The sequence below is a fragment of the Vipera berus genome (assembly GCF_964194415.1).
Source record: "Vipera berus genome assembly, chromosome: 2".
Lineage (NCBI taxonomy): Eukaryota > Metazoa > Chordata > Lepidosauria > Squamata > Viperidae > Vipera > Vipera berus.
In genome coordinates, this window is record NC_138203.1 from 47,029,050 (window position 1) to 47,043,243 (window position 14,194).

A 14,194-nucleotide genomic window follows, 5' to 3' on the forward strand; every position below is an offset into this window, starting at 1 on the left:
TAATGTTCTTTCTTTCTTTCTTTCTTTCTTTCTTTCTTTCTTTCTTTCTTTCTTTCTTTCTTTCTTTCTTTCTTTCTTTCTTTTTTTTGATATTTACATTTCATATTCCAGAAAAATCATTGACTAATTACATTCCAATTTGTGTTTCTGGAAATGACAATATGTAACAACATACAGAACTGATTGCCATTTAGTGGGTCTTTCCATTTAGTACAATTTATGGAAACAAATTTCTTCTAAAATCTCTGTTGGATGACATAAGCTTTTATTATGAGTAACAGCCATGTCAGTTTACCGATGAACTCTGAATCTTGATTCTAAATCGAATGAGAAAATAAATAGCATTCAAAGAGAGGTCTCCTAAGTCAACTGTATTTTATTGAACTGCTTGAAACTAACTAGAATTTTTAGTTCTCACCTGTGAAATTGCTCTGTCATCTGAAGTCAATTCATTAACATTGATCTCAATGACATTAACATGGCCTTTTCAGTGTATTTATTCATCAATAGACAGATGCATATAAATTCTAAGTTATCCCAAGTCTACAGAACCCTCATTTTTCTAGGATAATCTCTATGCTGACATCATTGGCAGAAATGATACACTAAGTTATCTGATAGGGCAGACATGTCAAACTCATGACATCACGTGATGTCACACGACATATCAGAGCTTTTCCCCCATTGCCGGCAAGGGGGTGGGCGCAGTTTTGTTGCGACGCATCCGGCCCATGGGCCAGCAGTTTGACACCACTGTGATAGGGTATAATGGGTATGTCTAGACTACTTCAAGCTGTCCCATGCTACAAAGAGGTTACCAGTTCAACCCTCTTCAGAGTTGAAATGTATGTTGGGCCTACAGTTGCTGTGATTCATAAACCTGAATATGCTACTTCTACGCTCACTCATTTTTGTTGCTTGCTACATAGTATATATAGTAGACTATCTACTTAAGAGATTTAGTTTGGTAAAGTGGTTAAGGCATACTGATAGACTACATTTAATTCTAAATATATCTGTGCATCAGTCTTGAGTAAACAGTTCACATTCCATGGAAGATTTTTAATATGATTTATTCATCAGTGAAAGTTTAGGTCTGGAAAAGCTAAATTAGAACATACAATCAGTAAATCCAATCTATCATCTCAAATCAGTTTTCCTCTCACTTTGAGTTACCTATAAGATAAACCTTGCTTAACTTAAATATTTTTAAAATATAGGCAAAACTACCCATAGTGTCATGATCCTAAACTCTCTTTTTATATCATTTTTAGCACAACTTGTCCATGTTCTTCTGTTCAGGATTCTTCATTATTTGTGCCTTCTTTCTAATTATCCTTTTATTGATTGCTTAAATTCCCATATCTAATGAAAAGAATCTTCTTGTTAATGGAGCATTTATGATCTTAAGGCAATGAAAAAAAATTGTGCAGTTCTAAAGGAAGTGGAGATTTTGTGTCCCAAAGACACAAAATGCTTATTTCAGTGAAAGGACACCAATTAACCTTTAGCAAATATAGTTCAGAATAGGGACAGAGGTCCAGATTTAAAATTCAGAGAGTCTTTCAGAGTTTATTGATGGGAGAGTAGTATTTTAATTCTGATGCTATTTTGAAGTCTTATAAAGAAAAAGTACAAGACAGCATTTTCATGATGTATACAATGTATATATTTGTTTGCTTATTTAAAATGCTTCTAAGCAGCTTATTAAAATATTTACTAAGTGGTTAAAAAAGTGACTAGGACAAAACATAAAAAAATGTTTTTAATTAAGTAGTGCCCAAAGCAGGAGAAGAACCAATGGGTTAAAATGGCAAACAGGTTTGAGCTAAATGCCATGAGAAGCTTCTTGAGTATGACAAGTTAGGTATTGGGATAGACTGGAGATCCTCATATGAATGGATGGTCATCATACCATATTAGACTGCACTAACAGTTTTTTGTGTAGACACTGCCATGTCAATGCCTTTATCAAGTGTTACACCAGAAGGCAAAGCAATGTAAGAGTTACATTAATTATGACTTGTAGGATTTGAATGGCCTAGACATAAACAAAATAATAAAATTATGTTTCATTAAGATTAATGTTTATCTGATTACCTAAAATATATTATATCCATCAGAGTTTGTTTGGAGAGAGTAATATGCAAAGCAGAGACTGTTTTCTTTTCAAATGTTATCATAAAACATTTTGCAACTAATCTCAACTATCCAAGAGATACATTCTGTTTTATTTTATTTTTTCAAAATAAGGCAGACATGATATAGAACAGTTGTTGAGTTTGGCTTTTGTTTATGACAGCGATTCTGTGTGTGTGTGTGTGTGTTTGTGTGTGTGTGTGTACACACACACACACAAGTTAAAATGAAATCTGTTTTTCTTTAACAAATATATCTGTAATGGATAACAAGCTTTTGCTCTGAATTTATGATTTATGGACCCCTGCTATTCATTCCAAGTCAAAAACCAGTGACAGGAAGGGCAACATATCAAAGTTAATTTCAAATTGAAAATGACTATTAATAAAGAAGTCTTCACTTTAAAGAATTTTGACATGTTTTAAGATAAATTACTTCGAACAACCTTTTTAAAATTGTTGAAGTGTTCAGTGAGAAAGCTACATTTTTGAAAGCCAATCTTCAACATGAATTACTCTGCAATCTTTTACTGCTGAGGAGTGAGAAAAGGCAAAAATGCAAATCGAAGTACACTTAAAAATGTTTGACTTGATCATAATAAACTCAAGGATATCTTTAAAGCACCCATTAAATCTTGCAGTCCAAAATTTGATACTTTTAAAATTCTGTATCTTATCCATTGTATTGTTAATGTTATGCTAATGTTATTATTTCATTTCTTGGTTAATTATTTTCAGAATTATAGTCTGTACTCAAAGAAATCTGAAATTAGTCTGAAATCTGAAATATTGATAGCTACTGTGATAATATCATATTTAAAATTATTTCTTATAATAAAAAAGAATATTTTATTTGATGGCTTAGGAAACTTGTTTATTATGAGCTGTTTCTTTAAACAGCAGATGTAAAATTGCATTCACCAAGCTATTTTAAAGGAATTACATTTTTAAAAGCATGGACTTCAAAAAAAATCAGTGGCTTTGTCCAATTGTCTGAAAATATATTACTATTAAATTAGTTCAGATGAGTAAAACGTCAGATATGAGATTACAAATGCTGGGGCAGAAACAGAGGGTATGAAAATAAATGAACAAATGTTTCATGCTAGAAATTATAGTAAAATTTATATCAATTGCAAAAAAAAGTGGTTAAAAATCCTTAGCATTAAGTGAACACTTTCAATAATGCAAAATAAAACTATTTATAAGAACATGGGAAAATGTATATAATTTATATAATAATTTGTGGATAAGAAAGTTTAAGCTAGAAACCAGTAAGACCAATACTTGTACAACTGATTTTTTTTACCACCACACATCAGGTGGCAATTGTGGGATTTTCTGCTTCATATACTTATTTTAGAACCTGGAACATAGCAGAGGTAGCAAGAAAGGCACATGTGTGTATGTAAGGATATGTGTGTGTGTGTGCAGATGTGCAGGTAATAAAAACAGTACATGTGCTCCTTAAACCTCTCTTTATGCTATCCAGCTGCAGTTCTAATGATATCAAACAATAGGATAGCTTTGCTAGGGGTTGCTTTTCCTAATTTGTTTATAAGATTTTTAACTGGCTATTCAGCCATGCTGCTGAAAAACATTTCTCGAAAAAGGGACAAACAGAAAAGTATATATTCTATTGGTGAAAGTATTTGAAGTCTTTAAAGAGCTCAGCACCTTTCAACCTCCCATCGTGTTTTATATCTGATAATAACTTGTTCCAAGTTGAATTACCATGGTTGGCTGCACCCTATCACACCTTTGCATTAGGAAAGTGGAGCTTAGAAGTATTTGTGAAGTACTTCTTGATTATTCACAAGTTAGCTTCTGATTGAAGTAGGCTGCAGCAAAACGCCAAGTTCACCCCTGCGTGTAGCAAAAGCTTTGAACCATGCATCAGGAAATTGACCTTCAGAGATTATTATGACCTTCAAACTGTTGCCACATCACTGAAATGAGTTTTGTGTGGAATTTGATGATAAGCCTCGGGATTACTGGGTGATACTGTGTCAACGCCTTTGATAGGCACTCACAGAAAGACAGATACCTGAAGAAATGATTTCAAACACCAATAGTTGAAGATTATTACAGAAAAAAAAAAACAGAAGTTGTTCAGTGTGAGCTGGTTCTGTTTCAGGAGATGCCTTCCCTACTTGCTGAACGACATTCTGAATATAATTAGGTGGCCAAATTATACTGTGAAATGCAGGACCTCTTATACAAATGCATGCACTCTGATGCTTTTACTGTTCAAGGATTTTTTGAAAATGAGCAGGCTGCATGCTTTTGGAAACACATTTTCAAAATAGTCTTGTAATGCACATCTGATAATAGTTTTGCTGTTTTTATAACTTATGTTTTTGATTAGAAAAGGAATTTTCTCCTGCTACAGCTGCCTCTGGTTTTCTGTTAGAGAGACAGAAAGAGAAAAGTCATAAAAAGTAGGCTTTATTTTTTCACAGCTCTATAACATATATAGTACAACATACTTCAATGTATATTCCATATATTTATAGCCACTGTCTATGTAAACTTTACAGAATTTTTATGTGTCTGTGCATGTGTGTGTGTGTATGCGTGTGTGTGTGTGTGTGTGAGAGAGAGAGAGAGAGAGAGAGCACACACACACACAAACACAAATTTCATATATGAATGCTATATAGACATGATTGATGGTATATTTTTAATTTCATTGTTAGATATATCCCTTGCCTTTTCTTCCAGGATTGTAGTTAATCAGCAATTTTAAAAAACCTTTAGAAATCAGTTCCACTAAATTCTTCCAAGATCTCCTTTCAAGTAATTGTGCTTATTTTACTTCTAGAATGTTCATTCTAACATGTTAATACATTGGCATGCCAGAATTCCTTTAGATAAGAATGGTTTCTTTCAATAAATGTAGACAGTGATAGTCCTTTCCTGGAAAAACCAAGACACAACCTAGTTCCAACTTTGTAGTTTTTCTTTCTTTTTCTCTTTTAATCCCAGCATTTTTTATCCCTGGCATGTTCTCCGTCATTGAGAATTGAGCAATTACTTTGAAAGGGATTAGCTCACAGGAATGAAAATAGACAAAACGTTGACAGAGAGCTCATAGCAAAATAACCACATGAGTATGAGATTATATTGCTTGTCATTCATACTGTGTTTAGTTGTCTGACACAGTGTTTAGTCTGTTGGATATCTGAACAGATTCTGGTTGTTCTGACACTAAGGTGGCATCCAGATGGTGGCTCCCACACCACTTATGCTAGCAGTAAATCAAAAGTGGCAGCACAGGTATCTCGGAAGAGGTATCAACAATGCAGTACCTTTTCTGCCAGTTTTGATTTAGCACTTGAGTTGTTGATTTAGACTGTGCTACTTGCTCAAAGCAGACAGTTTGGATTTTGAGCTACCCCTCCAAGCACCAGGCTGTGAGGATAACAGATTGAATTCAAAGTTCTTCCATTAGGAGATATCCTCTCTTGCTCAGGAGATTTTATTTTTGTTATTATTGAATTTTTATGAGAAAATCTTGCAGAGTGTCTCTGAATCATTTGAGGTCTTACATAAGATTTCAAACATTCATTTATAATACATCTTTGATTTTTTTTTCCAGGCATGTTACAGTCTTATTCAGTTTTATTTCATGTCTAGGATATTATTATTCAATGTTTGTCATGTTCCAATGTATCACCTCTCCTTTCTTTTAGGATGCTGCTGCTGTTCAACAAATACATTTGTATTTTTCTGCTCCTTTAAAACATTGGCTCAGAAGACCCAGGCTTTTTCAGTTTTATAAGTTTCAATTTTACAAAACACTCTTATATTTCTCAGAGAGGAAAACATTTTGTCTTCCTTTAACAATATTCCCCTTTCTCTAATTAAAAAGTAGTAGCAGGAAAGCATTTTGTCTTCCTTTAACAATATTCCCCTTTCTCTGATTAAAAAGTAGTAGCAATGTCTATCATCTGACTGCAACAGCTGCTGCATCACTCAAAGTGTTCTGGTTGGGTAGAGCAGATCAGGTGGTGAGCAAAAATGTATTCATATAAAACAAAAAAATAATGTATAAGTAAAAAAGATAAAGAAGTGATGATAGTCAAATTAATCAAAGACTTTAGCAATGGGGATGATAAAAATTTTAAGGCATTTGATGTGTTCTTTGCGCAAAGTGCCCAAATAATTTAGTTGACTCTACACTGACTCATGAAAGTTGGTTGCAATATTTGTTAATCTGCTTAAGATATCAAAGTAATACCTGTAAACATTGTCTGGAATTAGGGCTCATCAGTGAGGCAGCCACGTTTGTTAATGATCCAAATATATTTAAATGAGCAATGTTAAAAAGGCTTTAAAAGATGCTTTTAAGGAACTCTCTATGTGAATGGGCCTCAAAATTGTTAATGCACTTCAGCATAAAGAAATGTTAAAATGATACATGTGACAAAACATTCAAATTTCATTGATAAATTAATAGATTTTGAACTTTGCATAAAAATAGTTCAATTAAAGTATTAACAACAAGGGCAACATATTCAGTGCCATGAATTATTAAAAAGGGACTTGACAATAAAACTGTCAGTATAATAATACCCCTATATAAATCTATTATAAGAATGCAATAGATATAATGGGCAGTGTTCAGGTCTCACATCTAAATAATACAAATAGAGATGCAAGATTTGCAAGACTCAAGGCAAGGCCCAAAAATTGAAACTCTTGAATTTGGAGTGAGAAGGGGATAATGCGAGACATGAACCTCCTTTATAATATTAGAATATGAATTCATTCTTTGAAATTAAATGCCAAGAAATTGAGTTCGAAAGCACGTAAAAATGCAAGTAGAAAAATAGGGACCACTACGGTGGGAAGGTAACAGCGTTCCGTGCGCCTTTGGCATCTAGTCATGCTGGCCACATGACCATGGAGACGTCCTCAGACAAGCGCTGGCTCTTCGGCTTTGAAACGGAGATGAGCACCGGCCCCTAGAGTCGGAAACGACTAGCACACATGTGCGGGGGAACCTTTACCTTTACCTTTTTAGGAGGAAATGTTTTTTTTTTTTATTCATGCAGCAAATAGTTAAATTGTGTTATAACAGATCTCAGAGGTTTCCAACAGATTGTCAAAGGCTGTTATTATTAATGGCAGTTTACTTATCTGTAAAATCATAGTCAACATGCCTTAACTGATGATGATGATGATAATGGTGATGATGATGATGATGATGATGATGATGATGATGAGGGTAAAGTTGGAAGGGACCTTGGAGGTCTTCTAGTCCAACCCCCTGCTCAGGCAAGAAACCCTATACCATTTCAGGCAAATGATTGCTGCAAAATAACAGTGCAGAATTGCTCTCAGCCTGCAGCCCAGGTTTGTGAGTTTTCTTCACTGCCACTTTCCAACAAACTATATATTGTTTAATAGGCCTATAGACTTATCCAACAGAAGTATTTTTGATGTTATAGTTTATGGGATAGGTTTAATATGCAACTTATTATAAACTAATTTTCTTTTAGTTCTTTGGAAATGTGTCAAGCTTCAGAGCAAAACTGAATACAAATGTCTGTTCAGGGTTTTCCACCCAATTTGGGGAAGAGAGATTGGTTAGTAATTTCCTCAGGGCTTTCCACAGGGAGGAGATATTTTTTAAAGCCAGGATCCTCACTTGATGGTGACTCTAATACTGATACTGAAAAAGCATACCAATATAATTTTTTAGGAATTCAGGAACTCTGTGGATCATTGGACAAATTATTATACAATTGCTTCTCTACTTTATAACTAAATAAGTGCAAATTCTCTTTCATTAAATTGAGAAAGAACAGTTGGTAAAAACAATGCATAAAAATTTCTCTGCTTGGCATTGAAATGTCACGCAAGGCATTTTTCCATCACTACAAATATACTGTATAAAGTATACATTTTTATACTATAAGAATAAAAATTTCCTTACCTTATAATTATTCATTATGCCCTTATCATTACTATTTCTTTAGTTCACATTGATACTTAAGTATCAATCAACCAGAATAGATCTGGAAGGTACCATGAAGGTCTTCTAGTCCAACCACTGCTCAAGCAGGAGACCTATCCCATTTTAAATAGGTGGCTGTCCAGTCTTTTCTTAAAAACCTCTGATGATGAAAGACGTTCAACTTCTGAAGGCAAGTTGTTTGACTGGTTAATTGTCCTCACTGTTATAAAGTTTCTCCTTAACTCCAGGTTGCTTGTCTCCTTGATTAGTTTCCATCCATTGTTTCTAGTCTTGCCTTCTGGTGCTTTGACCCTCTCTTCTTTGTGACAGCCCCTCAAATACTGGAATACCGTTACCTTGATACCCCTAGTCTTTCTTTTCTCTTGAGCTTAGTATTTTCTGAGCAAGAACTTCACAGTTCAATCCTGAGCTACAAATATTCTCTTATATTGATACTTAATGTGTTTATATATTTTAAATGAGATCCGTTGTTTTAAAACTGACAGTCTTTTGGATATTCAGAATGAGCTGCCTAGTGCTCTGTGAAGTAGGATGAAATGAACATTGTGTAAATTAATGCACATGAAGATCTGACTAAAATGTTTGTAAGTAACAATCCATATCATCGTTCAAAAGCTAGTTGTGTTATAATGGAGCATGCTAATCTGATTCATCTTTAAAAATAAACCATATAACACTCTTCTCTCCCCAGCCTTCCAATATGCTCAGTACCTTTTTTTAATTTATCATTCACTGCATGAGACCCAGTTGGGGAGTTTAAGCTTACAACAACATTTTACTATGAACAATCTCCTTCTCTTTTCCCATGTACCTCCCAGAAATACCATATCAAAAGTCTTTTTCAAAGTTGATATTGGAATACTGTCATAAAAGGTTCCCCAAATTTGGTTTCCACAGCATTTTGTGATTTAAACTCTCATTTCCAGCCAATATATTTACTGACAGGAAATTCTGGGAATATACACAGCATATCTGAAGGGAACCAAGTTGGGTAAGGTCTTTTAAATTAAAACTGTTCTTTTCATTGTGGTTCACCTTGACTGCCTTCCTTTTTATTTTATGCTGCCTCTGTCCTGTGTTCCTCACTAAAGCACTATGTAACATTAATTAGTGTACTTTTAATTTCTGAAGGGTTTAATTATTTTATATATAAAGATGAAGTAGTCTGTTCTGTTCAGTGCATTTCATATTGACTCTATCCTTTTCTTTTTATTTTCCTGCTGCCTCTATCTTGTGTTCCTCACTAAAGCAATGCAAAGCACTAATTAATGTACTTTTAATTTTTGAAGTGTTTAATTATTTTATATATGGTGATGAAGTGGTGGATTCTTTTTTTAAAAAAGCAATGCTTTACAATTTAACAAATATAAAATAGAAGCAGCAAATGAATGTTGCTGATACAAGTCTGTTGTGTATGTCTAATGAGCCATGAAGGGATTGGGTAAGCAAACCTTTAAACAATTAGGCAGTGAATAATTAGCAAAGCTGTATGAAATCAAAATTTGTGACACACATAAAAATGGCCACAAGAGAAATTATATTGGAGCTTACTGAGTAAATAAAGCTCATTAACAAACAAAGAGTTATATATACATACATTATGTATAATAAACAGAATTATTTTAATGGCGTAAAAAGAAGTTACTGATATTACTGTAACACAAATGATTTGATGTTCCATCAAAGTGCATCATGGACTTATTTAATAGTTATTCTTGTTATATAAAGCTTTTACTGGATAACAAATAAATAAGAAAACAATATTAGTATGGTGATTTTTAAGCTCTAAATAACTTTCTTAAACATTTAGGTAACTTATTTACTTAAAATGTTTTGAAAAGTAGATTGCAAAATTACAGGGTTTTAGAAGATTCCAGCTGAAACCAACAACTAGCCAACCTTGGCCTATTTTGGAAGCTGGTCAGGGTTAGGCATGATTTAATTCTTAATTTTAGGGTTGTAGATTATACATGCTTACACACACAAACAGAAACTGACATACACATATACATATGCATTGGAGGCAATCACAATCCACTTCCATTTTGCTGCCAAAGCACAGGCATACACATAGACACAGACACACGCTCTTGAATGTGACTATATATGCGCAAGGAATTGAGTTTGACGATGGTATCTTCATCTCTTTTAATTTTAAATACTCCAGAGTTTATTTTTTCTATGTAATCAGCTATCATCTCTTTGGAAAGGATTCCCCAGTTTAAGTTCTCCATGTGATTTGTGCCTGGAAAGATTTGCAGTGATCTGATTGTTAGCATTCTGAGAATCATTGAGGCTACTTGGGGTTTTATTTGTATCTGTTCACCATATCATCAGAGTCACCTGAATCAGAATACAAATGTAGAACCTTCTTGGGACTGCTGAAAGGACTGCGTTATAAACAGGACCTAGGTAGTGTCATAGCCCTCCACCTCTTCTGAAGGAAGACAGTTCAATTTTAATATAGATAACCTCTTTGACTCCTCGTTTGAATCAGTTGTCCTCTCTGTCCAGCAATATTGTCTACGCAGTGCAATGCAGTGAGATACGCATTCTGCAATATACATAACTTTGGGGAAACAAAACAACCACTTCACAAACTTATGGCACAACATATTAGAATAAACTCATCAATACAGGATTCAGTCCATCTGCATCTGAAAGACAAGAATCACTCCTTTGAAGACAGCAAGATTCACATTCACATGTGTCTGCCTTGAAAATAGCCCATGTTAAACTGTATATTACAAACATCAGTACAAGTACTGGTTTTATGACATGTTGTATTATGTCATAAATGCTATATGATATTATATATGTCATAAAATGCTTTATAAAATTTGACAATTTTCAATTCCACGGAATTTATGAGTTTCATATTTTAGATACATTCTGAATGTTAGCACAGTTAAGATAAACTTGTTTGAAAAAAAATTGCCTTATGGTGGACCACTTCACCCAGTTAAAGATTACAGATACAAGTGATTTATTAGCATATAGATGTAAAACTCAGAACAATATGTATTTGTTTTGATGTGTGCATAAATGTAAAATGCATACAAAAATATAATAATTAATAACAATAAAAATCTAACTTCTGGTTTGCCAACATGGCCATCGCTGCTGATGGAAGGCGAGCTCCATCTTCCTCATCTGATTTCGCTCTGCTGGGGGACCCTGGAAAGGGTCAAAAGTCACCCTGTAGGGGCAACAATCAAGAAGGGGAGCCCTGCTTGATTGCAGGAGGGCAGCAGCCCTTCTGCTCAATCTGGGTCAGCCCTCCAAACTGGAGGAGGAAAGACTGGTCATAGTAATATGGCCCATCATTAGGCTTCATACAGCCGAAGTAAAACTCACTACTAAGCATGTTGAAAGCAACGCAGATGAAACTGAGTGACATCTGATCTTCTCGTTACCCTAAATACTTTCTCTTCCTGTAAAAACTACTGGAAGTATTTTTTGCCCCCTGTGAAGAGAGAGGAAGGGAATTTCTATCCCACCCTCTAAGAATAGCAGCGTCTAACTACCCTGGGGAATTAAAGCATTAAAATAACAACTTTAATCTATTTGGATTTATATGTTCCTGAAACTTGGGGACCAAAAATTTTCTTATTTTTATTGGAGACTCTTGTTTTTATCTACCAAAACAAATAAAATTGGAAAAAGGTTTATAAAAATTTTGGACTTAAAAAACTTTAAATGGCATTAGTGAAACCTTGTGGCGAAGTTTGGTATTACAACTTGTTATTTCCTAAAAGAGACTTGGCTTGAAGCCCAGACCTTAGATTTCTGACCTTGGCACCACCTGTGAAAAACTCAGCTGTAACAGAACAGCTGGGCGGCATAACTGGCCTACTTGAACTGTGAATGTAAACCTTTATTGACTCTCAGAGTTATATGTGGCAAATTGTTTTCCTATCTCTTTATTTGAGGAATATTGGTCACTATAAGAGATGTTGAAATACTTTGGACTATAAAGTATTGCTTGACAAACGACTTCTACTAGAAAGATTATTTATAAACACATGAAAGAGATGGATGAAGACCAGGAAAAGATCCTTTCTATGCTGAAAGCAATACATGAAACCATTCTTTCAGCTTGTGATAAAATAAGACTTAACATAAAAGATCAAGATGCCAGCTTAGATACACAAACCCAAACTTTGACTACAACCAAAGAACCAGCAATGCAGAAGATAACAGAAGTCGGACAATCAAATATTAAGACAGAGGACTCAATTGACCAACAAATGCAGCTGATGGAAAATCCAGAAAAGGAAGTGACAACACTGAAAATGGAAAGACTTTCTATACAAATCAGAAGAAGTTTGAGAAAGAACGGATTGAATGGATGACAAATACATCAGGGCAACCATGGGGAATTGGAATAACAGGGAGAATACAAATGGGCTAGTCCAGGGGTCAGCAACCTGAAACAGTGAAAGAGCCACTCAGAACCGGTTCCCTCACAAAAAGAAAAACTGGGAGCCGCAAAAAATGTGTGCGCATGCGCGTACATGCGTGCATGTGCAGAACAGGGTTTGGCTGAAGAGTGGAGCCAAGACGAGATATGCACCTACCCTGCATATTTGAATTGATTGGTTGAACTTTTTTAGTCCCACTTTTTTTCTTTTTTTTTTGGACTGCACATGGCAGAGGACTGGGAGCCGCAGGAGACGGCTGAAAGAGCCGCATGCGGCTCCGGAGCCGCGGGTTGCAGACCTGTGGGCTAGTCCTTCCAAAAAAAATGGCAATCAAATGGTCTCCTTTATTTCAAATAACATATATAATAATAGAGGGAGATCTATTTGACAATTTAAAAGTACTGATATGGAAGCCTAGTTGGCAAAAGAAGAAAGCCAGAATAAGATTGAAGAAATTTGGAGTCTTGACTTATTAGAGGGGATTTCATATTATTAATTAGAGGGTTAAAGGGAGAAGTTGAGATAAAGGTCATTCTGGTCATTAGATTTAAAATACTTGGAAATTAGTTGAAAATAAAGACTTTATCTGTTTAATATCTAAAAATTAGACCTAAAAGGAAAAAGAAAACTAATTATTATGAATGATTGATTCACTAACCCAGGTAATATACATAATGGTTTTGATTTATTAAAGGGGATATTGTATTATTAGGTAGATGATTTAATATGGTGGCAAATATATAACTCTTAGGAAATAGAACAAGATTATATTAAAATAAATAAAATGTGTATTTTGGATATTAGATTTGTTATTTAATTTAGACAAAGAAATCTTGGTTACCTAAAGTCTGAAAATTATAAATATGAAAGGTTAAATTGGAATATTGATGAGAAACTAAAAAATGAGCAAAAATTAATAACAGGATATGGATTGTTTATGAAGATTGAATGTAATTAAGTATATGCTAAAAATTATTGATAAATATAATAATGATTTTTTTTACTGAGTTGATATAATAAGAACTGTACTAGCTTGAATATGAGACAGTACATGTTAAGGGAAAAAGAGAAGAAATATTTGATGTTATAATTTGAGATTTGTACCAAAGATTTTGTTATCAAATGATTGATTTACCCAGTCACCATGTTGCTTTTTAAATACTTAAATGTAAAATTGGAAAATTAATAAAATATTATTTAAAAAAAGAACAATAAAAATTTAAATGTTGTTTGAATCATTATCAGAAATTATTTTGAAATATAACATTTCCTTATGTGTAGAGTCAATTAATTATATTTGTTACAATCTTTTAAAGTATCTGCAAAGAACATTGGCAGTTCTTCAGATTTCCTAATTTTTTTGTATTAACCAGGTATTATCGAGGGTCGATACAGTATGATCCAAATTAAAACTAATATTTTTACTGATACTATTCTATACTCCCTCATTAGTAGTTGCCACTCTGCATTGAAATAATAGAACAATAATTATGTGAAATATTTTGAAAAAAAGAGATATGACTTTCTTATTGAATTTCTATCCCCAATCAGCAGCCACTTTACAACTAATATATGGTTTTTATTAACTTGGTTGCTAAAGCAACAATGTAGGAACAATATATAGGCTTCCTGTTCCGGTCTTCAGT